Source organism: Oncorhynchus tshawytscha, linkage group LG08 (genome assembly GCF_018296145.1).
Source record: "Oncorhynchus tshawytscha isolate Ot180627B linkage group LG08, Otsh_v2.0, whole genome shotgun sequence".
NCBI classification, from domain to species: domain Eukaryota; kingdom Metazoa; phylum Chordata; class Actinopteri; order Salmoniformes; family Salmonidae; genus Oncorhynchus; species Oncorhynchus tshawytscha.
The window spans coordinates 39,698,082-39,713,654 of NC_056436.1; positions in this window are offsets into that span (position 1 = coordinate 39,698,082).

A 15,573-nucleotide genomic window follows, 5' to 3' on the forward strand; every position below is an offset into this window, starting at 1 on the left:
GTTGGGGGGCCAGACTCTGATTTCAGGAAGAGAGGAGAAGAAATTAGAATGCACAGTGTGTCAAAGCTCCAGAGAATAGTGCAGAATATGAATCATTGACTAGAGCTAATGTTTGCTCGACTTCACGAAGACCACACAGCAAAACTTCACTACATAATCAAACTCATCTTAATTATTACACTATTACTTCCATACGGTGAGGCAGCATGTTTACTGGCTGCCGAGGTGCTGAGCTGCATGTCAATGTTTTATGAGTACAATTTCTCATTCCAAATGACCTGGGATTGTGCGTATAGATCACATTTCCATCTCGCTCTCTCACCGCCTTTTTTGTGGAATGTGGAAACTGCGAGAGAGAGAGCAAGAGCGAGAGAGAGAGAGAGAGAGGGAGAGAGTGAGAGGGAGAGAGTGGGAGAGAGAGAGAGAGAGAGAGGGAGAGAGTGAGAGAGAGTGAGCGCGAGAGTCTCAAATAGAAAACTGAAGAAAATGAACAACAATGACAAATGGTTTGATGAAGAATGCAAAAATCTAAGAAAGAAATTGAGAAACCTGTCCAACCAAAAACATAGAGACAGAGTCTACGCCTTCACTATGGTGTATCACTAAAACAATACAGAAATACACTACGGAAAAAGAAGGAACAGCACGTCAGAAATCAGCTCAATGTAATTGAAGAATCCATAGACTCTAACCACTTCTGGGAAAAATGAAAAACACTAAACAAACAACAACACAAATAATTATCTATCCAAAATGGAGATGTATGGGTAAACCACTTTTCCAATCTTTTGGCTCTATAACAAAGAATAAAGAGCAAAAACATAGGCATGATCAAATACAAATCTTAGAATCAACTATTAAAGACTACCAAAACCCACTGGATTCTCCAATTACCTTGAATGAGTTACAGGACAAAATAAAAACCCTCCAACCCAAAAAGGCCTATGGTGTTGATGGTATCCTTAATGAAATGATCAAATATACAGACAACAAATTCCAATTGGCTATGCTAAAACTCTTTAACATCATCCTTAGCTCTGGCATCTTCCCCAATATTTGGAACCAAGGACTGATCACCCCAATCCACAAAAGTGGAGACACATTTGACCCCAATAACTACCGTGGAATATGTGTCAACAGTAACCTTGGGAAAATCCTCTGCATTATCATTAACCTCAGACTCGTACATTTCCTCAATGAAAACAATGTACTGAGCAAATGTCAAATTGGCTTTTTACCAAATTACCGTACAACAGCCAATGTATTCACCCTACACACCCTAATTGACAACCAAACAAACCAAAACAAAGGCAAAGTCTTCTCATGCTTTGTTGATTTCAAAAAAGCCTTTGACTCAATTTGGCATGAGGGTCTGCTATACAAATGGATGGAAAGTGGTGTCGGGGGAAAAACATACGACATTATAAAATTAATGTACACAAACAACAAGTGTGCGGTTAAAATTGGCAAAAAACACACACATTTCTTCACACAGGATCGTGGGGTGAGACATGGATGCAGCTTAAGCCCCACCCTCTTCAACATATACTGTATATCAACGAATTGGCACGGGCACTAGAAAAGTCTGCAGCACCCGGCCTCACCCTACTAGAATCCGAAGTCAAATGTCTACTGTTTGCTGATGATCTGGAGCTTCTGTCACCAACCAAGGAGGGCCTACAGCAGCACCTAGATATTCTGCACAGATTCTGTCTGACCTGGGCCCTGACAGTAAATCTCAGTAAGACCAAAATAATGGTTTTCCAAAAAAGGTCCAGTCGCCAGGACCACAAATATAAATTCCATCTAGACACTGTTGCCATAGAGCACACAAAAAAACTATACATACCTTGGCCTAAACATCAGTGCCACAGATAACTTCCACAAAGCTGTGAACGATCTGAGAGACAAGGCAAGAAGGGCATTCTATGCCATCAAAAGGAACATACATTTCAACATACCAATTAGGATCTGGCTAAAAATACTTGAATCAGTCATAGAGCCCATTGCCCTTTATGGTTGTGAGGTCTGAGGTCCACTCACCAACCAAGACTTCACAAAATGGGAAAAACACCAAAAAATATCCTCCGTGTACAACATAGAACACCAAATAATGCATGCACAGCAGAATTAGGCCGATACCCACTAATTATCAAAATCCAGAAAAGAGCCTTTAAATTCTACAACCACCTAAAAGGAAGCGATTCCCAAACCTTCCATAACAAAGCCATCACCTACAGAGAGATGAACCTGGAAAAGAGTCCCCTAAGCAAGCTGGTCCTGGGGCTCTGTTCACAAACACAAACACACCCCACAGAGCCCCAGGACAACAGCACAATTAGACCCAACCAAATCATGAGAAAACAAAAAGATTATTACTTGACACATTGGAAAGAATTAACAAAAAAACAGAGCAAACTAGAATGCTATTTGGCCTTAAACAGAGAGTACCTGACCACTGTGACTGACCCAAACTTAAGGAAAGCTTTGACTATGTACAGACTCAGTGAGCATAGCCTTGCTATTGAGAAAGTCCGCCTTAGGCAGACATGGCTCTCAAGAGACGACAGGCTATGTGCTCACTGCCCACAACATGAGGTGGAAACTGAGCTGCACTTCCTAACCTCCTGCCCCAATGTATGACCAAATTAGAGAGACATATTTCCCTCAGATTACACAGATCCACAAAGAATTCGAAAACAAATCCAATTTTGATAAACTCCCATATCTACTGGGTGAAATTCCACAGTGTGCCATCACAGCAGCAAGATTTGTGACCTGTTGCCACAAGAAAAGGGCAACCAGTGAAGAACAAACACCATTGTAAATACAACCCATATGCTTATGCTTATTTATTTTCCCTTGTGTACTTTAACCATTTGTACATTGTTACAACACTGTATATATATATATATACAAAAGTGAAATAAAAAGTTAAATAAGTGAATTCAATTCAAGGGGCTTTATTGGCATGGGAAACATGTGTGAACATTGCCAAAGCAAGTGAGGTAGATAATATATATTAATATATATTAATTTTTATTGGTTATTCCACTTTTGTAGAGAGAGAGAGAGAGAGAGAGAGAGAACAAGAGAGAGAGAACGAGAGAGAAGCCCCAGGGTTGTGGAGTGAAGAAAAACTTGACTGCTAGATCCTAGTTCCTAAAACTAACTAACCCATATGAATCCACTACACCCATTTGACTGGCTCGCTCTGTGGCAGTGGTGGAAAAAGTATTCAAAAGGGGATTACCTTAGCAGAAAATGACAAGTAAAAGTGAAAGTCACCCAATAGAATATTACTTGAAAAGTCTAAAAGTATCTGGTTTGAAAGGTACTTAAGTACCGCCTGGTATAGAGTGAAAAAAGTACTTAATTGTCATACTAGAGTAAAAGAAAAAAGTAAAAGTAAATGCTATACATCACATTCCTTAAATAACAGATTCACTAGGCAGAAATCCCTCTGCCATTTCCTAATTTCAGATTATGTGACAAAACAAGCAAGTACAATGTAGAGAATAATTGTACCATCTAAACTGCTATGAAATATATTTTCTATCAACAAAATATTGTATTTTCAGCTGTTTGAAGCTGGTGTACAAAACCAAAAGTTAAAGATACGAAGATGACACTTAAGAACGGGAAGCTCATAAATAGCACACATAGAACAGATCTACTGGATCTTAGACTTGCTTTCAATGAGAATGACAGATCTATAACACACATTTCTATGTGAATTTGGTCGTGTCACCCCAAAAGTTATATATTGCTGTTTTAAGCAAACCAGACGCCACGATTTATATTTCTTTCTTTTTTAAAATTACGGACAGACAGGGACACACTCCCACACTCAGACATAATTTACAAACACAGTATTTTTGATTAGTGAGTCTGCCAGATCAGAGGCAGTAGGAATGACTAAGCGTTGTATTGATAGGTACACAATATAAGTTATATTTTTCACAACTCCGCTACATTCCGAAATAAAATAATGTACTTTTTATTCCATACATTTCCCCTGACACCCAAAAGTACTCGTTACATTTTAAATGCTCAGGCGTAACAGGAAATGTTCCAATACACGCACCTATCAATGTAACACGAGTATTGGAACATTTCCAACAAATGTACTTTACACCACTTCTCTGTGGCTCTCCTGCGCAAGAAAGCAGCTGTTTTCCTACTTCACAGTCCTCTCACCTTTGTTATAAAAATATTGAGTTGATAGTGGTTCATCTCAATAATCAACAGCTCTATGTACCCTCTAGCCTTTACATCTGGGAGCTTCGTCAAAATAATCCGTTTCCCCCTACTCTTCCTGACGCACAAGTCATCGGATTTTCAGAAGCAACAGTCAAAGAAGTGAACAGCTCATGGAGGTGTTCTTAGGTGTTCTCGAAAAATATACCTCCCCGACTCTAACTCCCTCTGTGCATTGCGATGAGTCCTGTCAATCCATTAATTTCTCAGATAAGCCTGTAGCCAAAAAGAACCTAGAATAACAAAAAAGAGCTATCAACCTGGTATTACACTGTAAATCTCATAGACACAGTAGCTTTTCATGCAACAGCCAACCCATGGACTTCAATAACACCTGCTACAGTGTGTTCACCTGTAAAAAACAACAACAAAAACTCCCCAACTTGCCTTCCAAACATCCTCTAACATCAGTGATAGAGCGTTTATCCACATCGCCTCGCCAGTGCACTGTCAGAGTTACAGAGATACTGCACGCGCCCGTGGCAGGTGTAATCAATATGGATTCCGGTGGGAGATTGTGTACCAGAGGCAAGTCGTTTCCTCTATCACCGGCTGGCTCTCCAGGGTATAATGCCAGTCAGGCAGGCAGGGTTTGTCTGATGTCTCCTGGCAGAGCTATCCCATGCCAAGCCCACTGATTAATCTTACTGTGAAATAATGCATAATGCAGCATCATGTTTATATTATAGGAGCTGTACTACTATATCAGGCTGGGATGGTTCATTGTTGTGTTAGAGAAAGAGAAAGGGGAATCAGATTGGTGTGTGGGTGTGTACAATTACCTGAGAAGGAAAAGCAGAGCCCAAGGTTTTTAGAAGTTGGTGAAGTTATTAGCCACTTATGTGTTACTGCACTGAAAAAAAGATGATTCTTAAATGGTTCTTCCTCAGCTCTGAAGGTTCCTTGAAGAACTCTTCCCCGTTAAAGAACCTTTGAGTGTGGGTTTCGTGACGTGGCATCTACGGTTCTTCAGAATTCTAAAAGTTTATTGAAATGTATGGAACCCTGCAAATGTGTCCCTTTCATAACATACAGCAAATTGGCCAGTGTTAACAAGTGTTGATTTTTCACTATAAAACTTCTAGTGTTGATTCAAGACTTAAATGAATTCTTAGGCGCTAGCATGCAAATACCCATAGACTTCCAGTCATTGCACTAATCCTTGTTAGCATTGGCTCACAAAACGACCTCTAACTTCCTTCACACTCGACACAGAGACAGACAAATTCACAGTTCTTTTGTGTTTTCTTTGTTTTAGTGTTGGTCAGGACATGAGCTGAGTGGGCATTCTATGTTGTGTGACTAGTTTTCCCGTTTCTATGTTTGGCCTGATATGATTCTCAATCAGAAGCAGGTGTAAGTCATTGTCTCTGATTGGGAACCGTTTTTAGGTAGCCTGTTTTGTGTTGGGTTTTGTGGGTGGTTGTTTCCTGTCTTCTGTCTTTGTGTCTATGCACCAGATAGGACTGTTTCGGTTTTTCACATTTGTTGTTTTGTATTTTGTAGTGTTCACGTTTATCGTCTTTATTAAACATGTTGAACACTAACCACGCTGCGCTTTGGTCCGATCCTTCGTCCACAGAAGAAAGCCGTTACAGCGGGGGTGTATGCCTTATGATTAACGACTCATGGTGTAATCATAACAACATACAGGAACTCAAGTCCTTTTGTTCACCTGACCTAGATTTCCTTACAATCAAATGCCGACAGCATTATCTTCCTAGAGAACTCTCTTCGATTATAGTCACAGCTATCCACCCCAAGCAGATACTGCGACAGCCCTGAAAGAACTTCACTGGACTCTATGGAAACTGGAAACAATATAAGCTGAGGCTGCATTTATTGTAGCTGGGGATTTTAGCAAAGCTAATCTGAGAACAATTCTTCCTAAATTCTATCAGCATATCGAATGCGCAACACGATTTGGTAGCACTCTGGATCACTGCTACTCTAACTTCCGCGATGCATACAAAGCCGTCCACCATCCTCCATTTCGCAAATCTGATCATGACTCAATTTATTTCTCCCCTGCTATAAGCAAAAGCTAAAAGAGGAAACGCCTGTGCTCAGGTCCATCCAACGCTGGTCTGACCAAATGGATTCCACGCTATACCAGTCATGTGGACTGGTATATGTTCTGCATAGCCTTGGAAAATAATATTGATGTGTATGCTGACTCGGTGAGCGAGTTTATTAGCAAGTGCATCAGAGATGTGGTACTCTACTCACCCCCGTGGGTGTACACTGGGTGTACACTTCCTCATGTAATTTAAAAGAACCTGCGAGCATAGAAATAGAAGAACAAATAAACAGCCAATGGAAGATAATCTCCTATTTTAATGACTTGTTGTTTTGGAATGTTTTAAGGGTATTTGTGGAGGGGGTAGTTCAAATGCTGAGATAACGTTTGCCTCCGAACTGAGAATGACATGCATTTGCATGGTGCACAGTAATAGCAGTATAATGGCGATTTGATAAGCTTGAAAAAGTTGGAATTTGTTTTTATGATTTGATTCAAACCAGTTTGTCTCGCAATTGCTTTTTGACTTTGATTTACCTTTCTGTTCGGAAGCATGACATGAGAATATATTGTCTGAACAACGTGGGCACAATCTTGAACATTCCATATCATTTACATCCTGTTGAGATAACTATAATCAACTGATAACCATTAATTCACAGTATTTCTCAACTGATGCGTTCACAGCCACTCTCCCCCCAAAAAGAGACACCCCAACTGGCAAATCTCAAAAACACCTGACAAACTGTGACCCATAGATCCCCTCCTTAAGAAGAGTAGGAGACAAAAGCTGCAAATGTAATTACAAGGTTATCCTACACAGCACTTATGAGTCAGTGGGAGCCCCACACAAACCATGACATCAATAACATTCTTGAGACTGAGTGAGGAGGTAAAGAAGTACAAAGACAATATAAGAGCTGAGCTCCCCAAACACAAGCGCCACTTGAGTGGAATAGTTGGCTGACTTGTGTGATGAATATGTGCAGTGTAACATTGTAATGTGAAAAGTCAACTCGGCTCTACCTACGGCACGCTGTTCTGTTGGCCTATCTCTGTTACACTGACTGACTTTTCCCAGGACAACACTGCTCTCAGAGAATCTGACACTGCATCTCTGGCCAAGACACGCTGTGTCTCTCTCTCTCTTCAATCTCTCTTCTCTCTTTTCCCTTTTTTTTCAAAACTCTGTCTCTTCTCTCTTTTTCACCTTTTCTCTATTCTCTCTCTTTTTTCTCTCTCTGTCTTTAATTGTCTCCTATTCCCCTCCCTCTCCTCTTTTCTCTCCTCTCTCTCTCCGCTGTGCGAGCTCGTGAAGGTGTCAGCAGGAACACCCAGCCAAAAGAAAGTGGATTTACTGCCTGCCCTGGCTTGGCCAAAGCGCTGAGAGAGAAACGAGAGACGAGAAGACGAGTGTGGCCACACAGACAGGGAGGACAGGTTGGCTGAGACCACCCCTCTGTCTCTTTTTTCTTTATTTTCCCTCTCTCTCTCTCTCTCTCCCTATGTCTTGTCCCTACACCATGTCATGCGCTGACCACTTCAGCCACTCTTCCTCTCACGGAGTTCTTCTAACTAGAGTGACAGCTCAGGAAATCACCTAGGAAATGAGAAAGAGTGGATGGACATCCAAAGTGGATGGATGGAATGGGAGACTGTAGCCTGCCCCCTGTCACCCACCAAGGATTCATGGCAGCACTTCCTACAAATACCATCTTCATAATGGGATATAAGCACATTATAACACCCTACGAGCTGTGACATAGGCGAACTATGACATAGGCGAATTGTGGATACATTTTAAATGGTCTTACAGGTCACTTGGATGCATCAGGTGATATTCAAGTTGTTATGATAATGTAGGGTAATGTAGACCACAAGTTGGTAAAATACTGTAGGGCCGCAGCAGAAGCAAACAAACAAAAAAATGTCGGTGACTCTTTCATCCGCTGGAGTTCAGGCTGGTGGGGGAGGACTTTGAGGCGGGCGCGTGTCTAAAAACCTTAGATTGGTCACTTACACTTGAGTGATGGATGAACTAACAAATGCTTTCCCTTGGCCAGTCCAGTGTTGTGTGATTGGTTGAGCCTTCTTGGGTGCCCGACATCAAACAGATGTTCTTCAGAGCCGTCTGTTTAGCTTGCTACCCGGCTTGAACAGGAAGCATACATACATAAGCATATACCTTGAGTTGAGTGGAATCTACTTGCTAAAGTTAGCTAGCTAATTACATGTTAGCCAGCAACATTTGTTCGTCTGTAAGATGACAAGCAGACAGTCAGCTATAGCTAAGTAACACCACAGACCACCACTAGCTATTTGTTTTTCTTCACCTTTCCACAAAGTGTCTGGTATGCCTTTGCTTGATTATGAGGGAGTTGACCCCAATGTATCAAACAATAGGTGGATTGTGGACATAATGTGGTTGTGATCTAACAAGTTCATTCATCATACACTAGGTACTGTACATCATTTAATATAGCGAAATATAATGACTCCATTGTGGGAATAACATATGGGCACACACATATCAATGGCATATTTGACAATAGCATTGAAAGAAAGGAAGGACCAGTGGGCCAGTTAAGAGAACGCGCAAGAATTCAGATGAAGGCAGGATCCAATATTTAGGATATTTATTAAGTTCAAGGGCATACACACACAGCATTATGGGTAATTTGAATTATATGGAGAAACTGAAGGGGAGAACCTAATGTAAACTGACATTAATATGATTAACCAGCTAAATTCAGGTTAACGTGTCATCATGGTATACACGCATTCAAAGAAGGACTAAGGACAAAGCAATGGCATGCATTCAACAAACATTTAACTGAGAAAAACAGATTTGTTTCTATCGTAATTTATCAAGGCACAAGACGAGACCCAGATGCAGACACAGGAGGGGGACGGTTGGAGGCTTACAATGTTTATTCATCCAAAAAGGGGTAAGCAAGACAATGGTTGTGTGCAGGCAAAAAGGTCAAAACCAGTTCAGAGTCCAATAGGTACCGAAGGGCAGGCAGATTCAAGGTCAGGGCAGGCAGGATGATCAGGCAGGCGGGAAAGTAGTCCAGAGTCAGGCAGTGGTCAAAACCGGGAAGACTCTCAAAATGAGAATAGCAAAAGGAGTACAGGGAAAAACACGCTGGTTGACTTGACTAAACGTACAAGACTAACTGGCACAGAGAGACAGGAAACACAGGGATAAATACACTGTGGAAAATAAGCTACACCTGGAGGGGGTGGAGACAATAACAGGAACAGGTGAAACAAATCAGGGCGTGACAGTAATTGTCTGATTGGGAAATACCATTGTTTATGAAATAACAGTGCCAATTTATTTCAATTTGGCATTGGACATTTTTTTGAGGTCAGGCAGTAATAAAGTCGTATAGGGAGTCTCATCAGATCAGATGTTATGAGCAAGCCAGTGCCATCTGTGGAAAGAGCACGAGTAGAACAAAGATATACAGTACCAGTTAAAAGTTTGGACACAACTTCTCATTTAAGGGTTTTTCTTTAACCTCCACAATCGCCCAGCCTCAACCCGATTGAGATGAGTTGGACCGCAGAGTGAAGGAAAAGCAGCAAACAAGTGCTCAGCATATGTGGGAACTCCTTCAAGACCGTTGGAAAAGCATTCCAGGTGACGCTGGTTGAGAGAATGCTAAGAGTGTGCGTAGCTGTCCTCAAGGCAAAGGGTGGCTAAAATATATCTAAAATATATAAAAATATCTAAAATATATTTTGATTTGTTTAAGACTTTTTGGGTTATTTCATAGTTTTGATGTACTCACTATTATTCCACAATGTAGAAAATAGTACAAATAATGAAAAATCCTTGAATGAGGAGGTGAGTCCAAACTTTTGACTGGTGATGTATGTGCAAACAGATTAAATGTATCAATCAACAACATCAGACTCCACCTAAAACAATGACATGAGCTCTGTCCCAGTTAATCTCAGCTGAGCTTCTCACTTCCCTTCTACTCGCATCCTTCTCAAAGCCCATTGGAGGTCTAAGGGGAGGAACCTTGGGCCATCCACTCTGATAGGGTTTTAGAAGGAGGCACAGATAAAGGATGCAAGGAATCGAGGAAAGGTAAAAGGGCACGGAGCTGTTGCATGTTTGCCTCAATATGAAATGGGTCTGAGCAGAGGTATACAAATCCACACCGTTCGTATTATTGAGCCATAAGAAACCTTCCTTAGACCTTTAGTTAAGAAACACATACATGAGCATACAGTATGTTGAAAGATGTTAAGCAGTCATACATGACTTCTGGGAGTGCTGTTGAATCAGAACTGACAAGCTAAAGATGAAGTTACAGCAGTTGTCTGTGGAAACGATCTGGCTGTTCTCCAAACAGCTGTAATGCTGGAACATTTCCCAGGCACTGTTGGTGGCCACGTCACCTCCCTCAGAACCAGCAAAGATCTCCAGGTTCTTACAGTGGGGCATCAGCACAATCTATAGACAGGACAGAAAGATACAGAGGATGGAACTAGATTGAGTAGAGTAGAATGCTGAATCCCGACTTAAAATCCTTGTAGCTCCAATTTTTATGCAGGTGACATCAATGCACGATTTGCGCAAACGACCCAGTTGTGTCTCGGTGTAAAACAGTGTGTGTGGGCGGGAACTAACTGACTTGATGAGTGTGTATGGGGACTGGACATCACGGAGTGCAGTGGAGGGGCAATCTCAGATGAACAGTGTAGTCCATCCTGCCTCAAAACACTGGTCTGGGGAGCACCACATATCTAAGGAGACGAGCGAGAGAGGGATGTCACAAAACACACAGCAAAATCACACACAAGAAAAGTGTGTGAAAAGAAAATGCAGGCATGTAATAGAGGGTGTATCCGGACTGCACAAAACGTATATATGCACAAAACGGATATCCTACACTATACACACACTTGCATACACAGACCCATTATCTCACTTGCTCACGTGCAGAAAACATACACAGAGAGAGAGGCTGGGTGTGTGTTTACAGTGATCCAGGGTGAAGGAATATTATCTGGTTGTCATCGTCAGGCATGGTGTTGGCACAGCGGCTGTTTGTCGAGATCACACCGGGACGCATCACTGTCATCAACAACTCCTCCCACTGGTACGGTAACTACGCCAACAGAACAGGTACATCCTGTACACATTGGAGTTTGATACCCCTGGTCAGGACTCCGCTGAGGAAGGTGGAGTGATACATATTGTAAATGTAGAAGTGTTAACCAGATAGACGACTCATCTTTATGCGTGTGACAGCATGGGCAGCGCCGTTGAGGCTACAGCCCATAGGAATTCCCGCCCAGTTGACTATCAGCGAGAAGTCATTTTCAAAAAACAAAAGGTGATATTGATACACTCTTTCATAGGGTTAGGGTTAGTGTTCCCACATGGCCATATCTTCATATTCCAGTTTACGGGAAAAAGACAGAAGACAGAGGCAAACACCTGTGTGTTATCGGAAGGGTAAGGAAGTGTAACGGAAGTAAAGTGTAGTTTCATCTGATGTATGGACCTGTGCAAAACTGCCAAGGTAAGCATTATTTTTTTATTTATTTTAAAGATTCATTCTATCTGATGAAAGATAAGGGTTTCGAAAGCCGTAGTGCAAGCGATGATTATTGACTTTCGTAAATGTTACAATAGAGCATTGGAATTGTAGTTCAGATGAGCCAGTAGTGGGCGAAGCTGACTGCTGAAAACAGTAGCGAGTATGCAAAACGCCAACTAGAGTTTTCGAGAGCTAGGATAGCCTAGGCTATTGCACAAACACCCAATGATATTTTTATTATTCAAGACACAGCGTAGCACCTTGACTAAGAGTTAAGCTAAACAAAAATACACTTCAGCCTGTAGGGCAGAGAAGACCATCACTAGTTGTTATGATACTGTAGGGTAGAGAAGACCATCACTAGTTGTTATGATAATGTAGGGTAGAGAAGACCATCACTAGTTGTTATGACACTGTCAGGTAGAGAAGACCATCACTAGTTGTTATGATACTGTAGGGTAGAGAAGACCATCACTAGTTGTTATGATACTGTAGGGTAGAGTAGACCATCACTAGTTGTTATGATACTGTATGGTAGAGTAGACCATCACTAGTTGTTATGATACTGTAGGGTAGATAGACCATCACTAGTTGTTATGATACTGTAGGTTAGAGTAGACCATCACTAGTTGTTATGATACTGTAGGGTAGGAGAAGACCATCACTAGTTGTTATGATACTGTAAGGTAGAGTAGACCATCACTAGTTGTTATGACACTGAAGGGTAGAGAAGACCATCACAAGTTGTTATGATACTGTAGGGTAGAGAAGACCATCACTAGTTGTTATGATAATGTAGGGTAGAGTAGACCATCACTAGTTGTTATCATAATGTAGGGTAGAGTCGACCATCACTAGTTGTTATGATAATGTAGGGTAGAGTAGACCATCACTAGTTGTTATGATACTGTAGGGTAGTGTAGACCATCACTAGTTGTTATGATACTGTAGGGTAGAGTAGACCATCACTAGTTGTTATGATACTGTAGGGTAGACTAGACCATCACTGTTGTTATGATACTGTAGGGTAGGTAGATAATCACTAGTTGCTATGATACTGTAGGGTAGAGTAGACCAGCACTAGTTGATATGATACTGTAGGGTACACTAGACCATCACAGGGTGTTATGATACTGTAGGGTAATCTAGACCATCACTGTTGTAATGATATTGTAGGGTAGACTAGACCATCACTAGTTGTTATGATACTGTTGGGTAGACTAGACCATCACTAGGTGTTATGATACTGTAGGGTAGACTAGACCATCACTAGTTGTTATGATACTGTAGGGTAGGTAGATTATCACTAGTTGTTATGATACTGTAGGGTAGAGTAGACCATCACTAGTTGTTATGATACTGTAGGGTAGTGTAGACCATCACTAGTTGTTATGATACTGTAGGGTAGAGTAGACCATCACTAGTTGTTATGATACTGTAGGGTAGACTAGACCATCACCAGTTGTTATGATACTGTAGGGTAGACTAGACCATCACTGTTGTTATGATACTGTAGGGTAGGTAGATAATCACTAGTTGCTATGATACTGTAGGGTAGAGTAGACCAGCACTAGTTGATATGATACTGTAGGGTACACTAGACCATCACAGGGTGTTATGATACTGTAGGGTAATCTAGACCATCACTGTTGTAATGATATTGTAGGGTAGACTAGACCATCACTAGTTGTTATGATACTGTTGGGTAGACTAGACCATCACTAGGTGTTATGATACTGTAGGGTAGACTAGACCATCACTAGTTGTTATGATACTGTTGGGTAGACTAGACCATCACTAGTGTTATGATACTGTAGGGTAGGTTGTTATGATACTGTAGGGTAGACTAGACCATCACTAGTTGTTATGATACTGTAGGGTAGGTAGACCATCACTAGTTGTTATGATACTGTAGGGTAGAGTAGACCATCACTAGTTGTTATGATACTGTAGGGTAGACTAGACCATCACTAGTTGTTATGATACTGTAGGGTAGAGGGTTAGAGGAGACCATCACTAGTTGTTATGATACTGTAGGGTAGACCATCACTAGTTGTTATGATACTGTAGGGTAGAGGAGACCATCACTAGTTGTTATGATACTGTAGGGTAGAGTAGACCATCACTAGTTGTTATGATACTGTAGGGTAGAGTAGACCATCACTAGTTGTTATGATACTGTAGGGTAGAGTAGACCATCACGAGTTGTTATGATACTGTAGGGTAGTGTAGACCATCACTAGTTGTTATGATACTGTAGGGTAGATTAGACCATCACTAGTTGTTATGATACTGTTGGGTAGATAGACCAGAGGTTCCCAAACTTTTTCACTCAGGTCCCCGTTCCAGCACTGGGGAACATTCCGCCATCGCAATGGGCACAAGCACTGTTCATGACATAAACCTGTTTTTGGAGATGTTTAAAGCTTATTTCCTGCAATTCTATACATTTGGTCATGTCTAATGTGTCGTCATGGGATATTTGAGTGACTCAATCACTCAAAGAAATCCTAGCTAGAAAATGTTAGCTGACATGGGCTAGATAATCTGGACATACCTGACAAGGTATAAATATCTTTCTAAGGTTTATAATTATTTTATTTTATTTTTATGAAATGTTTTTTGGGGGGCCCCCGCGCCCCCTGCTGACCATCACCAGTTATTGTAGATCATCACCGATTATTATACTGTAGTGTAGAATAGACCATTTCCTGCATCATTTTGATGCACTATGAAGAGCATATGTTTCTCTGCCCTACATGTGAATTCTAAACTCACTGGTTCTTATTATCTAGCCATTGTTAGTGAGCACATCAACTGAGATGGCACCTGTTAATACAGCATTAAAACCTTCTTGGAGGGTAATTGGAGCTTGATAATCATGAACTACCTGCATTGTATAGGGAATAGGGTGCATTTGAGACACAACCCCACCATTGAGTGTATGAGAATAGGAACCTAGGTGCAATTACATAGGCGGAGTACCTTAACATTGCTGGAAAAGAAATCCGTCCGCTGAAAAGGCAGAGATACCGTAGCATTGAAAACCTAAAAGAAATCATTCATCAGAAACCCAATCTAAATTGTATCTCCCTTTGCTGATTTCATCTGTGGTCCGCGGAATGACCAACAACGGTGAGTCCTTGTGAGTTACTGCATGATTATGGGTCATAGCCACAACACTGATACGCCTGTCTGTCTGGACCCCAGCACTTGAATACAGAGCTGAACAATGAAACTGTCAGGCAGGTCTGATATTACCCGCTGTATGATATGCGGTGGTGGTATATCTCATGTAGCAAACCACAAGTCATATGGATGCATGTTATTTTACACTGCACTGTCTCCAGCTAGTCTGCATGGGCCAGCTTACAGTAATCAGATAAGATAATGCAGTGTGGAGCACTTTGGGGTTGACTGGGTGTACCATTCTGGGTGATGGGAGAGAGGGTTGGAGTCGGGGTGTGTGTTTCTACACGCGTTTCTTGTTTCTCTGTATGTGTGTGTGTGTGGCGGTATGCGGGTGTGTATGCCTAACCGTACACGTGTGTGTGTGTGTTTAAGAACCTGACCCACTCACTGTGCATGATCTAACTCACAGTGTAGAGCAGCAGAGCCTGGTGTCTGATCTGGAGACACGGCGGATGTTTATAAAGCTGCCAGACGCAGTGCATCATTCAGGGTTTATTATCGGAACTATTTAATTGGCTAGGAGGTGGGCCTCAG